Raw genomic sequence first — 15903 nt, forward strand, 5'->3', positions numbered from 1 at the left:
GGAACCTTTATCTCACCAGGTGCAATCTCTCCTCTATCCTTCCCAAGAGAGCTGTCCAGGAGCCAGGTCTGGACCACACAGAGCTGAGTTCATTCTGTCACTGTCTCAGAAGCCTAGTGGCGACATGAAGAGATCTGATTCCTGGTCTGGTTTCTGAGCCTTGCTCCTTGGACCTGCTGTAGGCATGTTTCAGTTTCTGGTGGTCCTCTGCTCTGTTTAATGCAGGTATTGTTGGGTTGGTTGCCAACTCTTAGTTCCTCTGACCCTGCTGGCCCCTTCTACCACCAAAGTCTGATCATTTATTCCACAAGTTCGTTTTCATGTTGTGCTAGGATGGCATCTACTAAATCCTAATGCAGACACTTCCTCCACCAGAAGGACATGGAATATCTTTTATCCCTGAGTTTCAGCATATTCTAACCCCGGACTGTACAAATGGTTTCATGAGATTGTTCAATTCAAATCCATCTCCACTGGAGGTGACCCCCAAAGGGCCATAAACCAGTAGTTAAAATGGAGTGGGAACTAGAAGTGTTTGGGGACAGGAGACTTAATGATTTATTTCTCTATACTATGATGTTTTTATTGTTTCTTTACCATCTCTGTACACACACACACACACACACATATTGCTCTCATGAAAAAGAAGAAAAACATCATTTCACTCTAAACGCTTAGCCTTTCCTTCAGATCAGGTTGGCATCAAGGACCCTCTTGGGGAGCTTTTATCACGGCCGGCAGCAGGCATCTTTCATCTCACTCTGAACACTTGCCTCTTTTCTAAGACCTTTTCCATGCAGATGTCAGGGGTGGGAAAAGTACAAAGGAGGGCATCCTCTTACTGGAAATGCAAATGCCGAGTGTTTCCATGTCTTGGTTATTGTGAATAATACTGCACAATAATATAATAATAATCCCTAATAATATAATAATATAATAATAATCCCTAAGGTGTCTCTTAGGGATTCTCCTCGGCCCCTCCTTTCTGAAGTACTGGGCTTTAACCCAGGAGTCCCATACCACTGAGCTACATCTTCAGCCCTTTTTACTTTTTCTTTTGAGTCAGGGTTGTCACTAAGTTACCCAGGCTGGCCTGAAATTCCTGATCCCCTAGCCTTGGCCTTCCAAACAGCTAGGGTTACAGGTGTGTGCTACTACCATGCCCAGCTCTAGATACTTATTTCATTTCTTTTGGATTTATACCCAGAAGTGGGATTGCTTGGTCATATGGTAGCTCTATTTTTAATTTTTTGAAGAACCACCAGATTTTTTGCCAGAGTGGTTGCAGCAATTTGCGTTTCTACCAAAACTATATGATTTCTTTTTCTCCATGGAAATCATTCAATTTTTAAAATATCACTTTTTGAAAAAGAAAAAAAACTATATGATTTTTAAAATGAAAATATTTCAAGAAATGTTTCAGGACATTTGAAAGCCATTGGTTTCCTCGACAAGTCCTGAGCATCTAGATCCACACCACAAGGGGGTGCCATTGGATTTTGAATGAATCACACCACCAACAATTGGATTTCCTCTGCCAAGTGAAGACAACACCTACCTTTATCGTTGGGTGGTGGAGAGAATGAAGAGATACAGCTGTGAGATTGAGAGGGTCCTGGGAGACCAAGGAACCCTTGTTGTAATCGTTATATTTCTAAAACCAGAGAAAAGTATTCAGTGTTTGATTCTCTGGGCCTAAGACTCTTCTCAAAATAGAGAGTGCTAGAGTGGAAGGAAGTTTAGAAGTCAGCTTTCGTAGATCACCCTCTCCTCAAAGACTCTCACAAAAAGTTATATACCTTATACATTAAAGCCAGAAAATTGCATGAAAAAAATTGTTTTTTTTGTTGTTGTTGTTGTTAAATTTTGAATATAGTTTCTGGAGATGCTCAGGCCCAGGTTAAAGACCCTTTGTTGATTGAATTCAATGAACCTATTTTCCCCAGGAAAATACAATTCAGAGAAATCAAGGCCACCTAGCCAGTAGGGATAACTCAAGCCCATGGCCTCACTCCTGGTCCAGGGTTCTCTCTAACAAAACTGGACTCTCAGCTGCATTTGGACTTTTCTCACATCTGCAACCAGTAAGGAACAAGGTGCCCAAAATCATCTGGAAACCCTGAGTGGTACCTTAATGGCAGGAACCTCTAAACTGAACTTCTGTGTTCCATGGAACTGTGAGGAGGTAGCAGGTATGTCCCAACCCCTCTCCTCACAAAGTCAGATTTACATATGTATTTAAAACTAGCAGTGGACTTTAATAACCAATATTGGTTAACAGTAAGACAAGCTGCTGTTCCTTGATGCTTCTTGTGGGGCCACAACCATTACTTCATTTGTCCTCACGATGGCCCTAGGGAGTCCAGCGGACATTCGTTGCTTTGCACCCCGTCGGTGCTCAGCTGCTGAGAATGCTGGCCACTCAAGTCTCACAGATTCCCACCTCCAGAATTGCTCTTGGGATGGGAACCATCTGCAACGTAGTGGTGGGATTTATGTTCCTGAGCACTCCTGGGATAGACCGAGACTGGACTTTACCTGAAACCCCAGCAGTGCCAGTGCCTTCCCCTGCCCTGTTGGGTTTCTCTCACAGGCTTCTCTTGAAGAGCAGCATGTCCTGAGTAAGTCACACACAGCTGTGTCAGGCTGTGCTTCCAGAAAACCTGACCTGATGTAAGTGGTAGTGTCATCTTAGAGCTTCAGTTATCTACTGACAGTGACAATTTATGTCATGGAAGTACACCGAGTACATAGCTAACTGCCCTCGTCACTCTAGAGACTCATACTTGGAACCTCAGAGATCATTTAGTCATTTTAAGGTGGAGATATTTGTATCCATACATGTGCTATGTATCTATATATTTTATAAGGTCTGGATTATATACATTTATGGCGATTTTATCCACTCAATATCATGTCACAATGATTTTCTTTTAGTTCCATCTGTGTAAATACAGTTATGAAAAGGTGTATCAGAGTCTAATTTTTGAAGGTAGTTTTGTTAGCCTAATGTATTAAATAGGGGTAGATAGTTATTTACATTTTTATTATTAAAGAGGAATATTTATTTATGTTTCAGGGTTTTCATTTTGTTTTGTTTTGGGGTCTTTTTGGTTTTTTTTTGTTTTTGTTTTTATTTTTTGTTTTTTGTGTTTTTTTTGGTGTGGTGGGCAGGGAAGGGAAGGAAAGTCCAAGAAATGAAGCTCTGGGGTCACAGGTTCTGATAAGCATTGCAAATTTACTTTCAAAAAAACGTTACCAATTTATGCTCCTAACCACAGAGCCATCTGGCAATTTGAGTCCTCCTGCCAATATTATTACTAAAAACCACAAAAGCAAAAACAAAAAGCCCTGGAACCCCCTAAATTCTGACAAAGTGAGACAAGGTCAATGCCCCATTACCTTACTTTGATTCATAGTAAAGATGAAATTTTTTCATAGATTTATAAGCTATTTGTGTTTCCCATTTGGGGAAGTTTGTTTATTTAGAACTTTAATAATAAATTTGTACAAATTTTTGTGTCCATTCTGGAAAAATATTATCCTGGTTGTGGACTTGGTTACTAAGCCCTTGATTTAGAGTTATTTACCCTGTCATTTCTCCAGATCATCTTCTACCTGCTTCTTGGCAGAGTTAATGGGGGAAGATTTGAGTCTGAGGAAATTCCGTTAGTAATTAACAGGACCAGATTTACCTCCCTTACCAGGGACAAGGTGGAACATCTCAAAGAGAGGATTTCTAAACATACAAAGTGATGAAATAATTTAACAAAATATTTTAAGTGGAGTGGAGGCAGAAATGAAAACATCCTAGTGGAGCCAGAAAATATCCTCACATTTATGAAGAAACACAAAGCAGGCAGATGGCATAGTTCAAAATAAGTGCAAAGGTAGAGGCAATAGGACCTGTGTACCTTGAAGACACAAATACAGACACCCGTGTAGGTTTGTTTTCGGATTTCAGCTTGTGGTTTTGAAAGTGTCACTTGGTTGTTTACTTATTTCAGAAACAGGGAGACAGGAAGAGAAATCAAATTGCGTAATCAATGCTGAAAGGCAAGTCAGCTTTCCAGCCACCTCTGTACATAGTGCTATTGTTTATTTTTATGATAAAAAAAATTAGTGCTGACAATTTGGCAAGAGACAAGATTAAATTCTGTACTGAAATTCTTCAAGCTTCAGCTGTAGCCAGAGGTGAACTTTATTTTGGAAAATCTGAGAAAATAAGCTCCATTAATTTGGAGGGTGTAGAAAGAAGGGATCTTGAAATACCCCTCACTTCACTGGGTGGGTTATTGAACCTAGCACATTCCTCTGAAGAGCTGTTCCGACTTTTGCACTTTTCCCAAACCCTCCTCAGCTGTGTGGAGAAGACGGACCCTGGGTGACCTTCCTCAACCAGGTTCTCTTCAGCTCCCAGCACCCCTAGCTTTCCTCCCTCTCAATTCTAAGTTCTTCTGAGATAGCCAGCTTTCTTGGCTTTAGATTCCCCTTCTCCTAACATAAAGCAGAGTGCCTTATTCATGGGAATAGTTCACTAATTAAGACTTTAAAATGAGCGATTGAGCAAAATCAACCTCACATGGATTCCAGATTTTATCTGCAGTCAGACTGACTAGAGCCAGTTGGCGTGGCTAATGAGCCCAGGAGGAGCATGGCAGAGTGCCCCCTGCAGCCCTAACTCTGAACCTGGCTCCACCGTTCATTAACTGGGTGATCTCGGATAAGCTGCTTAACTTCTCATCCTCCCTCCTCATTCCTCAGATGCTTTATCTCTAAAAATGAGGATAATAAAAATTCTTGTCTCATAGAACTCCTGGGAGGATTAAATAAGATCAGGGACTTGGCATGGAAAGTGCCACTTAATGTGTGCTCAGAGTAGCCACAATACATATTTATTGCCACATACAATCAGCGTATCAAACCTCTGGATAATTTGACAGGTTCGTAAACTCTCTTTGTAATCTCTGCGTCATATGCAGCTGAATCTCAATTAAAAAAAAAAAAAAAAAAGGAAAGGAAATGAAGGGTTGGGGATATTGCTCAGTCCCCTGATGTGTACAAGGCCATGTGTTGGATTATGAGCATTGCAAAAAAATGAAAAAATAAAAATAAGAAAGGAAAGATGTTGATGGTGATGTGGTGGAGATTGTTTCTTAACCCATTCGCCCTGACTTTAGGAGTTTGTCTGTCTCTGGTGTCAGGAAATCTTCCCCCTCATCTCACTGAGCTCCAGCTACCATGATCTCCTTTTGGCTTCTAGCAACACCTAGCTCAGTGCCTGCCATGGGATTGATGCCCTGAATGTCTGTGCAGCTGAGATGCTTGAACCCTCCCTCATGCTTAAATAAACTCCTGACAAGTTGTTTTCTTCCATACTTGTCTGATCATGTCTTAGAAATCACTTTTATTTTGCAAACAATAAAGCTTTCCCTTTGGCATTCCCATCAGACTGTAATCACAAAGATTTTAAGTAAGAATAATTAATATGCATTAATTATTCATTAATCCACTCAGTAAACATTTATTAGATGTCTCGTTTTCTTAAAGAGTACCATGTTATTTGCTCCCCACACCCCCGACTTTAAACGCCAGTCAACTCACCTGAGTTAATTTTCTAAAATAACGTCTGACTATGGCGACATCTACTGGTAAAATTGAGTTTTGAAGCAAGGGACGCATCAGCATCTAGCCTCAGTTATTTTGCCGATTCTCTTTTTCCCTAAATGTAGTCTAGGCTGGTCCAAATCAACATTGTTTGATGATGAGAATTACTAAGCCACTTCATTAAAAATGACTTTCCTGTTAATGATTTCTGAATCTGGAAAGTTTCTGTTTGAAATACTACTGCAGTCTTTGCTGAAAAAGAAAAAATAATAGACTAAGTGCTGTGGCAACCTTTTTAAAAATTTTTAAAAAATTTTTATTATAAACAAATGGGATACATGTTGTTTCTGCTTGTACATGAAGTAAAGGCATACCATTTGCATAATCATACATTTACATAGGGTAATGGTGTTATGTGGTAGCCTTCTGAAAGGACCATTTATAAAACAATGTACAAAACCTTAGAAAGCTGTAGCATTAAAATAACTTCTTTTCTTTCCTTCTTTTTTTTTTTTTTTTTTTTTTTTTTTTTTTTTTGCAGAGCTGGGGATGGAACACAGGGTTATGTCTCATTAGCCAGAACTGGTCTCTTTGCTGCTTTCTAAGCCAATCATTGGTAAAAGTGATACCGCCATTTACCGGTGACAAGTTCTGCTTCAGGTGTTGAAGTATAACACCAGAGAAACATGCTGAGGGAAGTGTAGAGTAGAAAGTAAGAAGCTTTATTAAAGAAAAGTAAAAGCAGATTTCTCCCGGGTGGAAGAAGGGGACCCAAAGGCGGAATCCATCAGATTGAGCAAATCTTGTCCTTTTTATGGGTTTTATTCTCCCGTTCTTTCCCCCTTATCTCTTTCCTTCCTGCCTACATGACTAGGCCCGGTTTTGCATAAAGTGAGAAGTGGATGGGGCAGGGGGAGGGGCCAAAGTGATTCAGCCAGGTAAGGGCCCAGGGGGCATCAATTAGCATCTCCTTGTCTGTAGTCCCTGACAAGGGCAGGTAAATTTGGTAATCAATGGGCTCCGGAGATCCTTGACATTCCATTCTCCCAGGGTGGTCTCCAGCTTCCATAGGCAGATGGCTTTCATGGACTCCATTTCCTCAATCTGACCCGATCCCCTGTTTCTACACTAACTGCCTGTCCCCAATTCTGGCTTCAAAAGGATTGGGATTACCATGGTCAGTTTACAGTCTAATTAAAATTCACCCCAAACATAGTTCTCCCCCTAAAGTTGGGTTAGAGTCACCTTCCCAGAGCACATGGCCCAAGAACAAAATCGGGGCAGAGGGGAGGAGGACGGGTTTGCATAAGCCTCCAATAGTGACTGCTACAACTGAGGGGGGGGAGGGGGAGGGGCGGGGAAGTGAGGGGCAGGGCAGGGCAGGAACAGTGGAAATGAAATTTAAGAAATTTGAAAAAGAAATACCCAGAAAGGGAAGGTACTGAAGAACGAAACTGATCAAGTTAGTTATATGTATGTATGAATATGGCATAGTGTATCTCAGTGGTATGTATAATTATAATGCACCAATTAAAAATAATAATAAAAGAAATACCCGAAGCAACTGAAAAAGAAGGGAAACTCCAGGCAGGTAATTGGCTTCAGGGTTTTGAAGACCAAATTTCCCCAAAATGAGTGAGTCCAATCGAAAATTTTCAACTTTTAAGTTTCTCAATTAGAGGCTTTTTTAAAAAAAAAAAAATCAATTTTTAATTAAAAATACTTATAATTAAAATTAATTTCTTGGCAGGGAGTTTTTTGTTTTGCTTTTTTCACAGTATTGGGGGCTGAATGTAGAGGCACTCTACTGCTGTACTACATCCCAGTTCTTATTTTTTATTTTGAGACAGGGTCTCTCCAAGTGCCTACACTGGCCTTGAACTTGCGATCCTCCTTCCTCAGCCTCTTGAATAGCATGTCACTGAAAGAATGGACATTTTTTTAAGCTGTCTGTTTTATCTAAGGTTTCCCTCCCAGTAATGGGAACAAAGCCCTTAAAGCTGTTCCAGGAAACAGCCCCAAACAGAGAGTAAAAGAGTAATTGGAGCAAGATAGTATTCAGGCAGTTAAGACACCAGAATCTACACCCTGTTGTAAAACATTGTGAAACATGTTGTATGTTATCAGCAAACCCAGACCCCCTTTGAAATTTCCTGGCAGCTTTGTCCCCCTTTTCCCTTTCATGTGCGACCCCTCCCGATGTGTGGTCTCTGCCTTTATAAACCTACAAGATTTTCTGCTAGGGACCGACTCCTGGACTCCTGGACTCCTGCGTGAGTCATGAGTCGGGTCCCAGTGCGCTGGAATAAATACCTCTTGCAGTTTGCATCAAGTGACGCCTCCTGCGGTTGATTGGGGTTGCCGTGGATCCATGAGACAGAGTTGGGGTTTCCTTTTTGGGGGCCTTACATCACCACACCACATCAGCAGGATTCTTTTAATGAAAAATGCATCCTGTCGACTTCATCCAGATTTTTTCTTTTCTTCTTTCTTCTTTTTCTGGTTACCCATGATATTATTGGAAACAAATAAAATCTGTATAAGGTAAGTATATTAATAATAGCATTGTATTGATGTTAATTTCCTGATTTTGCTAATGTTACTGTGGTTATTTGGGGAATATCCTTTTAAAGGAAATATACACTGCAGAAATTTTAGGGGTGTGATCATTTATTTTATGTGTCAATGTAGCTGGGCTATAACTGTCGCTGGCTCTTTGCGGTTCCAAAATCCATGGATATTTGTCACCGCCTGCAGCAACAACTTGCATGGGTCTTATGGGTGGTGGAGTGGAAACTGAGGCACTTCTATCTTTCTCTTTAGTGCACTGCTTTCTTGCTTGTAGAGGAAATGAGGTTTACTTGCTTAGAGAGAGACAGACTTTGTTTCTTGCTTGTTCATTTATAGAGGATAGAGTAAGTGAGGTTTACTTGCTTTGAGAGGAGAGAGAGAGAGACCCCGCTTATCAGAGAGAAAGAAACTTTGCTTAAGAGAGAAACTTTGAAAGAAAGACGTGCTTTTCTCCGGTTCGCGATCTGCCTTCCGCTGCTGCCCCTACTCGCTGCTGTGTTCTTTCTTCTGGCTTTTCTGCTAATGGCTGCTGTTGCTATGTCCCTACTAGCTACTGCCACCTGTTTTTCCCTCTGGCTGCTGCTGCACGTGTGTCCTTCTTCTCCTGCTTTTCTGCTAATGGCTGCTACGGCTGTCTCGCTCCGCCTACTCTTATATCACCTCCAGGAGGCGGAGAGCAGGGCCACGCCTCTTACGCGAAGATTAGGCGAGGTGCTCCGAGCAGGCAATTAGTGCTGGAGAACACATGTGCATACATTGTGTGCCTGGACGAGAAAATCACCTGAGTGTGCTTATGTCAATTAACCTCCTCGCTGCCTATGTGATCAGGCGCCATCCCGGCGCCGCCAACATGGCACAGCCCCCAACATATAACAACCAATTGTTTGGTCAAATAACAGTTTACATGTTCTTGAGAAGATATTTTTTAGATGTGATTGACATTTAACTTTGAAAAAAGCAGATTACCCTCCATAATTTGGGTGGGCCTCTTCTAATCCGTTGAATGCTTTGAGAACAAAGACTGAGATCTCCCAAGGAAGGAATTCTTAAAACTGAGACATAGAAATTCTACCTGCCCTCTGGAATTCAGACCCCACTGCAACATGAACTTGTACTTGAATTTCCAGCCTGCCCCCTTCGTTGGGTGAATGTCATAGAATGGACTGACACAAGCCTCGTACACATCAAGGCTGTTTGCTATAAATTTATGTGGTGTAACCTGTTACTCTGAGGCTACCAACCTGTACACGTTACCATACTGAATAATACAGGAAATCCTAACAGTGTCAGTCCCACATCCAAACAGGCTTGTTTATACTGAAAGAATGGACATTTTTTTAAGCTGTCTGAGGTTACCCTCCCAGTTATCTTAACTCCCTAAGGTCACCCTCCCAGTCATCTCAACTCCCTAAGGTCACCCTCCCAGGAATGGAAACAAAGCCCTTAAAGCTGTTCCAAGAAACAGCCCCAGAGAATAAAAGGGTAAATTGAGCCAGATAGCCAGATAGTGATCAAACACAATGATTACCAGAAACTATTGACCAGAATCTACGCCCTATTGTAAAACATTGTGAAACATGTTGTATGTTATCAGCAAACCCAGACCCCCCTTTGAAATTTCCCGGCAGCTTTGTCCCCCCTTTTCCCTTTCATGTGTGACCCCTCCCGATGTGTGGTTTCTGCCTTTATAAACCTACAAGATTTTCTGCTAGGGACTCGACTCCTGGAGTTGGGTCCCAGCGCGCTGGAATAAACACCTCTTGCGGTTTGCATCAAGTGACGCCTCCTGCGGTTGATTGGGGTTGCCGTCCATCCATGGGACAGAGTTGGGGTTTCCTTTTTGGGGGGCCTTACATTTGGGGGCTCGTCCGGGATAAGATGGCCCCCCCTCATCCGCGGAGTCGACCTTGGAGGTAAGAAGGGGTACCCCGAAGTTGTCTTTGTCTTGTGTTTTGTTAGTTGGTCTGATTCTGTTTCTGTGAGCGCGCTTTCGGTTTCGGTGGCAGCCGTTCGGTGACTCGTGAGAGGGGCCGGACAGTGGCCGGTAGACGTGCCTGGGGGGCCACAGGTTGCAGCCCTGGGGGACGCCCTAAGGGTGGAAGGAGAGCCAGGGACGCCTGGTAGTCTCCGTCGGTAAGGGCGCTGATGGGGTTCAATTGGTGGATCAGAGATTGGCGCCCATCTGTATCTGGTTCTGTTGTGTGTTTGTGGCGGAGGTGGAGGAAGGGTTGGAACAACTGGGGGGTTCTCGGCCCGGGCTACTCTCGGGTGGACCCCAAAGGTTCCTTCTCTGGACTCCCCCTCCCGACAGCCCTGAAGGGTAACTTAGCAAAGTAGCTTCAGTCTCAAAAGTAATGAAAAATAAGGTCTCATAATTTTAACATCCAACCTGTCCGGATGAGATGGCTAAAATGCCTTAGACACAGAGTTTCTGTTAAAACCTGTTAGATCCTTCCAGATCTCAGTCCAGGCTTACATTGAAATATAAATAAAAGAAGCCTAAAGGCTCAGTAGGAGACCAGTCTCAAACCCAGGGAAAGAAAAGGTAAAAAGAGTCTTTAAAACTCCAGCAAAGTAAATGCTATATTTTTAATTATATGTTTTTTTGAGCTCATGATTTTTTGATCAGTTCTATTTTTATTCAACTAGAGTTTTTGAACATCTGTTACACTGCAATGGAGATTCACCTATAAAGTTACAAGGGCTTGATATTGTGTTATTTGTATGTTGTGCTGTCTGATGTCATGTTTTGTCTGTATCAAAACTGAGCACTCCTAAAATTAAAATTTTAAAAATGGATCCAAATACTTTTAATTCACGTGATTTAAAAAGGTTCAAATTGGGTAAACTAATAAGAGTAAAATGTCTTTGAAAATAACTTGCAAGTCTCTAGGTGGTCAAGCTAATAAAATATTGATGTTAATAAAATGTCTAATATCAATTGTTTCTAGGACTTTTCTTCAACAGGGAAGAGACAGCAAATACTGTTCAGGACACTTGTCTGATATCTTGGTTTTTTTTACAGAATAAGTGAATTAGAGTTAACATGTATGGGATTACTCTAATGTGTTTGTAGAGACATCTGATTAATTTACAAAGTTAAAATGCTAATAACATTTAAATAACATCGAGTACTTTTAACTCCTTAAATTCCATGGGGTATCATACTTAAACATTATTGGTGTTTTCATAGGTTGGTAAATAAAAGGGTTTAAACTTGCTTTGTGTCATCACTAAACTAAAAACAAGGTTACTAAGAGTCATGTCCTAACAAGTGCAATTCTATATACAAAGGGTCCCAAAAGTTTCAACTGTGTTTCAATTAGAGTACTATAAACAACAGAATATTTAATCTTATTAAAATAGAGTAATTTATCTAAATTCAGAAATTTCATAAGAGTTGTTTCAGAATGTGAACAAAAAGTGGTCAACGAGTAGGAAAGAGAAAATAAAAGGTTCTGGGTATGGAAATATATTTAGTAAAAGGAAAAAGGAAATGTTTCTGGGTAAGAAAGTGCTTGTGTGATGAAATACATGAGGGTCTAAGTAAGTGCTAAGAAAGTCTGTGTAAGTAAAGGGCAAGTTTCAACAAGTTTGTGTGTAACTAAGTTGGTTATATGTATGTGAGACAGCTAAAATTATTGAAGGTTTTTCCTAAGGTGAAATACTAGCGTTCTGATATAAACCAAAGTTTAATCTATATGGTAGAATGACATGGTAAAATGACAAGGATTTGAAACACTAATTTACTCTTAACTTTGTGTCTATTAAGTTTTATTCTTTAGAACAATTAGTCTTAAAAATTGGGGTGTATACAATTATGGTTAAACAACTATTATAGAGTATTGTACTTTGTTACAGAGTATACATTTCTCTTTAAAAACTCAATTTGGTAAGATAAAAGTGTCAAGGTATTTGTGAAATGGTCACTAGTTGTATATTAAATGTGTTCATATTTTTCAGGACCACAAGTTTTTAAAGCAAGGAATTTATTAAGCTCTGCTATCCTCCAGATTAAACTTGTCTGTAATGGTAATCTTAAACTTATAAAGAGTAAATTTTATTGGAGATTTATTTCTATCATTTAATGTTCTATTATAGAACCTGCTATCAATAGGGTATGTGTAAAATTTGTTACTTTTTACACTGAGATAAAGAATTTCAAGTGTAAATGTATTTCTAAACATTAGAGTCTGACTTGTTTAAAGGTTAATATTGTGAAACATGAAAACATTTTGCCATTTAATCACAAAAGGAAAGTTAAAAGCTCTCTCAGTGCAGGCCATTTAGCTCATCTCGTAGAGTTCCTGACTCTCAAGCGGGAGGCCTGGGTTCGAGTCCCAGCACTCTCGGATTGTGGAAATAACAAAAGCTCTTTCAGCCTTTCTTTGATTCATGTTTTAGATACTATGTTAAATTGTGTTAATTATAAAGTTTATATAGACTCAGGAAACAGTATATGTAAACTACTTAATGATATTTAAGGAAGAAGCAAAGATCAACATCAGAATTAGAACACTTAAGATCTGTAAAGAGCCCTGCCTTACCTGAGATAAGGCTCTGCCTCCCACCTTACTGCATGTTAGAGTGACTCCAAAATAAGCCAGACTTCAGCTTATTTAAAGTTATAGTCAAAAGATTGGTTCTTGTTGTAAAAGTACTGTGATCTCAAATAGGGATAGAATGTAGTTCTCAATCGAAATTCAAGATAGCTATTATACAAGCTGAATATATTTTTACTCTTGCTAATTTCATTTTGTAAAACTGTTACCTGTTAATGTTTTGCAGAAGTAGCTGCTCCAAGAACAAACAACCTAGGTAACTTGTGATAATAAGCCATCACCTATAGAATAGATAGTGGTAACTTCCAGTACTAATGCAGACTCCAGTTAGATAAAAGGGTAAATAACTGTAAAGTTATGGACATCAAAGTTAAAGCCCATTACTCTTAATTTATGACTGGTGAGACTGGCTTGCTGGATAATTAAGATCAAACTTAGAAATTGGAGTTAAATACAGAGGTCAAGAAAAGTCCATATTTGGGTCTTGCCCTCAACATTAGCCTGAACCCAGGGATTAAGAGAACTTCTCTAAGGAGCGTTGCAACTCTGGGTCACACAACCTCCTGATCAAGGAGATTGTTGACTAGAGGATGAAAAATCATCCAGTGCATCTGCTGCAGAGGAGGGTCATGGAAAAGGGGAAACATCCCTTGATGTTTCTAAAGGAAGTCACCCCATCAAGAGACCCTGCCTAACCAAAGTCACTGGTGGAGCTAAGGAGCCGCTCTTAAGTTCTGTACGAGTGACCCCTGTGGGACTCAGCTGACTCTTTAACAAGACAGGAACCAGGTCAATTTGACCAGCTTGATCTTAGACACCCAGCAAAACAGTTAAAACCAAAGTATAGCCATTCTTGGGCATTTAAAGGAAATAATAGTTAAATGTAACTTTAGATGTAGCCTGATAACTATCAGAGAAACTGCCAGAGTCAGAAGTTTTTAGTCAGTTTAAGGCCTGCAGACCTTCCTAAGCTACACAGGTAGACTTAATCTATGTTTGCCAGTATGATTATCTATTTCTAAGTAACAGAAGTATAGAGATCTCTACTAAACACAGGTTATACCAATAAAGGGATATTTTACAAAATCAGATGACATTAAGTAGCTTAACTATATTTTCTGGGGACATCTATGACAATGTTAAAGTCCCCAAATAAAGGCCTTGTTCTCTCCAGCCTTTGCTAGGCCTAGTTATGGGAACAATTTCTCAGTTCTTTCACCTCCTGGTGAGAGATTAACTTCTGTCATTTTCATGATACTCAGTGGCATATTTCAGATGCTGCAACATTTACTTTGTGCTAATCTCATTTCAGTACTCATGTCTTTTTGTTCTTCTATCATAGAAGCAGCCACCCCCAGATGACTTTACAACCTGCTCTTCCCCAACCAGGCTTCTTCCTGGGACCCCTCGATTGACCCGATTTTTTAAAAGGAAGGAACTCCAAACTGCTTGCCCCTTGCTGCCCCCATTCAGCTTCGAAGCAGCCAGAATGACCGACGCCCCTTTTCATTTTCTTAACAAGCAGTTATGGGTTCCTAAAGCTAAAGGGGGGAATGAAGCCAGAATTGGGAATAGGTAGTTAGTGTAGAAATAGGGGATCGGGTCAAATCGAGGAAATGAAACCATGAGGTCATTTGCCTCTGCAAGTTGGAGACTGCCCCTGGAAGAATGGAATGTCAAGGATCTCCGGAGGCCATTGATTACCAAATTTACCTGCCTTTATCAAGGACTGTTTATCAAGGACTGCAAACAAGGGGCTGCTAATTGGTTGCCCGCCCCCTCGGCTCTTGCCTGCCTGAAATCGCCTAGTCACCTTCATCAGGGAAAGAATAAGTGCTGTACAGGTACTAATGCTTAGGCAACAATACCAGTCCCTCCGCCAAGGAAATAGCTTTGGAGAAGAGTATATAGAGACAGAAGTTCCATGATTAGAACTTACCAGAAAAGAAAATGGGGAAATGAAAGAATGGACATTTTTTTAAGCTGTCTGAGGTTACCCTCCCAGTTATCTTAACTCCCTAAGGTCACCCTCCCAGTCATCTCAACTCCCTAAGGTCACCCTCCCAGGAATGGAAACAAAGCCCTTAAAGCTGTTCCAAGAAACAGCCCCAGAGAATAAAAGGGTAAATTGAGCCAGATAGCCAGATAGTGATCAAACACAATGATTACCAGAAACTATTGACCAGAATCTACGCCCTATTGTAAAACATTGTGAAACATGTTGTATGTTATCAGCAAACCCAGACCCCCCTTTGAAATTTCCCGGCAGCTTTGTCCCCCCTTTTCCCTTTCATGTGTGACCCCTCCCGATGTGTGGTTTCTGCCTTTATAAACCTACAAGATTTTCTGCTAGGGACTCGACTCCTGGAGTTGGGTCCCAGCGCGCTGGAATAAACACCTCTTGCGGTTTGCATCAAGTGACGCCTCCTGCGGTTGATTGGGGTTGCCGTCCATCCATGGGACAGAGTTGGGGTTTCCTTTTTGGGGGGCCTTACAATACCAGCATCACTACAAACACATGAATAATGCTTTGTGGTGGGATGCCTCAGCTACGACCTCTGACATCACTAGGCAACAGGAATTTTTCAGTTCCATTACAATCTTAAGGAACCACCCTCATATCTGTGGTCTGTCACTGACTAAAACATCGTTATTCTGCAATGCATGACTGTATGTTTTGCTTCACTGGAAAATACAAGGAATGAAGGTCATCATGTTTTCAACTTACTCCCAATGTTAACTTTTGGGGAATCTGGGTGAAAGGTAATGGGAATTCTTTGTACAATTCTGGCAGTGTTTCTTTAATTTTGCAATTACATCAAGATAAAAAGTTAGAACGAAAGCAAAGTTTATTTGAAAGCAAGTTTGGAACATAGCTTTTCGGTTACCCACATGCATATAAACTTGGCTGTGTTTCCAAGGTAGCCAACAAAGTCCCATTTAATACATAGTGTAGCTGAAATACTGTGCCCTCCCAGAAGGACTCAAGAGAGTGATACAGTTTTAATAGTGATTTGAACAAAAGAGAAAACATTAAAATTGAATAGTTGATTTTAATTCTTTTCCTTAGATGGAAAAATAATTGTATAATTTTTAATATTCAACCACTGATGTGGAAAAATGGGAAAACAACAGTTGGTGGGTTGAAGAAAGAATGATAAGC

Source organism: Sciurus vulgaris (assembly GCF_902686455.1).
Source record: "Sciurus vulgaris genome assembly, chromosome: 4".
Classification (NCBI taxonomy): Eukaryota; Metazoa; Chordata; class Mammalia; order Rodentia; family Sciuridae; genus Sciurus; species Sciurus vulgaris.